Genomic DNA, 4,807 nt, shown 5'->3' with positions numbered 1-4,807 from the left:
CCATCTCTTTTTTCAGAGTGCTAGAGCTTCTGCTACAAAAAATTTCCACTGCTTTCGTTAGGTTAATTCCCAAATATTTAATTTTTCTTTCAGCTGTTGTGAATTGTATTGCTTTCCTAACTTCCTTCTCTGTCTGCTCGTTACTGACATACAGGAGCACCGTTGACTTTGTGGGTCGATTTTGTATTCTGCTACCTTGCTGAATTTATTAGTTCTAGGAGTATTTTGGTGGAACAGCTTAGTGCAGTCACATAGTTATTACATGCCTATGTGGCTGACCCTCCAAGAAAAACTGTGAACATCCGAGGCTCCTGTGGCTTCCTTGGTTGGCAAGATTTTGTATGTATCGCCACACTGGCTGGAGAACGAGGCACATCTCGTGTGGCTCCGTTGGGAGGGACACAGGAGCAGGTACCTGCTTCCTTCCACACTTTGCCCAATGAGCATTTTTCCTTTTGAAAATTGGTACCCTTTCACCATAATAAATCACAATCATGAGAATAACAGATTCTTTTTGGTCCTCCAAGTCTTTTTAATGAATCGTCAAACCTCACAGGAGTCTCTTACAAGATGACTCTTACAAGTTTGGCAGGGTCCCAGCCCAGTAGCTGAGTGGTTTTTCAGAAGCAATCATTGGGATACGAAGAGATTAAATTCTCCCTAGTAGATTACCAATGTGGGCTGAATACATCGGTCACTCTGACCCTAGGTGACTAACTCAACTGGGCACTTGTGTTTTCCCAGTCTAAATTCTGGCCACGTTTACCATCATTCTGACAACTTACTGTTGTCAGAGAGCACTTCCAGAAGACAGAAACTCATCTCTGCTGTAAAGAGCAACAAACTGATTGATTGTCCTTTATGTGTTCTTCCCCTATGCTCCTGCCATCAGCAAAGATGTTCGTGACCAGGATGCTGGGAGCATAGGACTGGTAGGAGATGACTGACAGCCCCATCTGCTAACTAGAAGAGTTGTTTCTATAGTCTCATTGGGCTTTGCCCAAATTTGTCTCATTTTCTTCCCTTTCTGCTCAGTGTGAGGACAATCTTAACTCCCTGTCCCTTGATCATGAGGAATTTATCTGTGGTCATGGTCACTGGTCAGGGGGAACCCATTTTGCTTTCCTTGTGGCGCAGGAGAATAACCTTGTATCAGCCCGGAGGTGGGACATCACTGAGGGCAGGGTCCAAGGCTCACTCACCTCTCAAGCTGGGAAGTTACCTGACATGTTTGTTGAGTTGAATGCGTTTGGATAGAACAGAATAGAAAAGAACAATGGGAAAGACAGGATGAGACTGAAATAAAGTTCAAGGTGGAGGAGGGGGGCTCTGCAAAGGTCTTGGGAAAGATGGGCAAGGAATAGAGATCATGATTTAAGATGTGTTGTTTGGGGGTTCGGCGCAGAAAGGACAGGAACCTCCTGTAGCCAGCCCACAAGTGTGGCTCTGGCTCTCTGCCTCTTTGTCACTCCAAATACCACTACAGGGTTCTGCCCAGCATACCAACCCCTTCCCATGAGGCCCTGCTGGTCTCTTTCACCAGCATTTCCCACTTGACTCTGCCTAGGAGAAGCTACCTTCCCTGTCCTGCCTGTTTCCCCTTCTGTGCAATGTGAGTCGTTGTAATTGCTCTTTAAAGATCTAATCTTCTGAAGGAGGAGTACACTCTTCGATGGCCTTACTCTGAGGGAGGCTTTATCAAAGGACCAGTGCGGTCCCAGACAGAACAGAGGAGCAACGGGGATGTGGTTTGCATTGCTGCAGGTGCCCCCATGCTGCTGCGCAGAGGATCCTCATTCTCCAGGAGAGTTGTTAAACATGCTACAAAGCATTTTTGTGCTACAGGGCAACAAATCACTTTTGGGACTGTCATCTTTACCAAATACAAAAATCACAATTTATCATTTTTCTAAAAGATAATGTAACTGTACTGAGTGACAGAGCTTTATAAAGCTTAATTATAAATGTGTTCATGAGCGAAGTTATATCCCTGAGAGAGTTAGATAAACCTCTTTGGGCTTAATGAAAATGCTCTTAGAATGCTATTTTAAAATTACACAATGACCCTTTGGCTTTATTTCAAAGTTTGGGGTAGTTTTGCTGTCCAATAATTTAATCTTGAGCAATTCTCACACATATGCCCCAAGAGATAGGAACAGCTTGTTCAAAATAGCCTTGTTTGTATCAGCAAAACACAAATATCCAAGGCAAGAGTCATGGAAAAATGAGAGTTTTTGGAAATAAATGTCCAGGCTCAATTTGTCAGAGTCGATAATAAACCACTTAGATATCAAGAAATCTCAAAACGGCACTTTACATCTGCTGAAGGGCACAAGCATGAGGTAGCAGGCATACAGGACAAAAGAGTTTGCCCCTTTTATCCCTAACGCAGAAGCAGCAGCTGACCTTTAAATTCATCGGCTCGGGCTGGAAATTTAGCTCAGTGGGTCTGTCACCTGCCTCGCAACACAAGGACCCAAGTTCGATCCCCTGCACCAAAAATAAATAAATTCATTGGCTAATTCAAAGGCTCACAATCTTTCCCAGTTGAGAGGTGGCGATGTGCCTTGCTGAGTAAGTTAGAGGGGGGCTTGGGGTTGGGCAGATCTTGGTTCTTTATCTGGGAAACCTGCTGTGTTCTGGGGAAAGGTACATAGTCACCATTTCTGGGAGCTCAGAATGTTAACAGGTGTGTATGTGTGTGTAGATAGAGAGTAGATAGGTCATTTAAACCCAAAATGGAGCTGCTTTAGCCTTGTGATTTGACAGAAAAAGAAAAAAGCCTATTTCTTTCTTTTTTTTGGTACCAGGGATCGAACTCAGGACATTGTGCTTGCAAAGCAGGTGGCAGAACCACTGTTCGTTAAATCCCTGGCCCTAGCCTATTTCTCACACAGTCATTACAATGGAACACTTTACATGAGTTAAAATAGAACCAAATGTACCTACATGGAACTTTTAAATAAATATATCTTATGGTACACTGAGAGATTAAAGTACAGTCTTGACTTTTGACTCCCCATTGTGTCCGAGGTCATTGCCCTTCCCAAAGCCTCCCGTGGGGCAGCAGTGAAATCCTTGCGTATTAATTTCAAACTGAACCTGGTGACTTGCTTTAGCCCCTGGGTGCTGGGAGACACGGAACAAATGAATGCTAAAACACACGCACATAGCTGGGTTTGTTGTCTTGTGCTCTGCTACAGCCACTGTGCCTAGGACCATGGAATTCATGTGAACCAGCCTGGCCTGAAACACAAACCAGCTGAACCTGGCTCAGGTGAAGCCAATAGAGCCCCAGATGCAAGGAAGAGACCGTGTATAGAATGACATTTGTTCTGTTTTGTTTTTTGAGATGAGATCTCGCTTATATAGTCCAGGCTGGCCTCTAACTCCCATCCTCCTGCCTCAGCCTACTGAGCACTAGGATTGCAGGTGAGTGCTTCCATGCCTGATTCCAATGGGTCTAGATGTGCTACTGAGTTTTACAACTATACTGGGCAATAGTCAACTAGGAAAATTACATGGTACCAAAATATACACATAATATTATGCTCAAAGACATGTAAAACACTTTTCAAGCATACAAACCAGTGTAAACAAAACCTATCAAGAAAAGCAAGCGCTCTGTAACATTAACATGGGATAGGGTTACCTTAGGGGAACAGAGATGTGACGGCTGGGGGCACACAGGTGACAGTAGAGATAAAAAGCATGTTTGCTTTTCTACTTTCTAAGCTTCCTTTCCTTTTTCTGTCCTTTTCTCCTTCCCTCCACTCAGTTCCAGGGGATTACACCCAGGGCCATCACCCTGAGCTACATACTCTGTGCATGTTCACTATTATTTTGAGGGTGACTCTCACTAATTTCCCAAATTGCCCATACTGGAACTCAACTTGTGATTCTTCTGCCTCAGCCTCCCAATGCTGGGACTACAGCTTGTGCCACATACCTCACTTCTCATATTTTTAAAATGATAAAGAGCACATTATCCTCACTATAGCCCATGTGAGAATTGCACGGACACCGACCCTGAGAGAGTCTCAGGGCCTCGGATCAAACACTTGCAGCACCTGGTCTCTGCACTGTGCTCAGACTCCTAGCACCCAGCTCCCCCCGCCCCATCCCAGCTCTGCCTGCTGGGCCCACATGAGCATCAGGATCCTCCCAGCCCTGCTCTTGTCTCACTGACCTCAACTTGGACTCTGCTCATCTCCCCCCAGCCGTTGCTGCACAACCCACCCAGGTCTGAAGCCCCTGACCTCAGAGTCCCCAGGCCCTGTCTGGATCCAAGGCCACTCCTAGAGCCAGATATCTCCCTTTGGGCCCCATGTCCCTTTGGGTGCCTCTGTCTAGAGGGTGAGAAGAGACAGGCACTAGTGGGAGACCTGCAGGGGAGGTGATTTACCATCGCCATGGAAACTGGAGGCCCGGTGCTCTGGCTGGGGCTCAGCAGGTCAGTCAGCCCTTCTCAGGCCCAGACCAGCCCAGGGCCTTGGGACTCTGAGATGAGCGAGGAGTCCCTGGGAATCTGCTGTATGGCTCAGCCCCAGTTCCAAGGGCTTACAACACTACCCACTCCGTGTGATCCTGAGAAGACCACCTTCTCTGAGTTCCAGCAAGTTTGCAGAAAGATAGCCAGATATCTCTGGTAAGAGGTGGACAAGGTTGAACCAAGAGGGACACTGGAGCTACAAGGAGGCAGGGAACAATGCCAGCTGGTTCTCCCCCAAGTCACCAGAGATGCTTGTGACTAAAAAAACAGTATGAAAGTGTCACAGAGCCTACAGACACCCAGTCAGACACGGCC

This window comes from Fukomys damarensis, unplaced genomic scaffold, assembly GCF_012274545.1.
Source record: "Fukomys damarensis isolate Sample0158 unplaced genomic scaffold, DMR_v1.0_HiC HiC_scaffold_7, whole genome shotgun sequence".
Classification (NCBI taxonomy): Eukaryota; Metazoa; Chordata; class Mammalia; order Rodentia; family Bathyergidae; genus Fukomys; species Fukomys damarensis.
The sequence above is the reverse complement of the archived record's forward strand: the minus strand, read 5'-3'. Positions refer to the sequence as shown.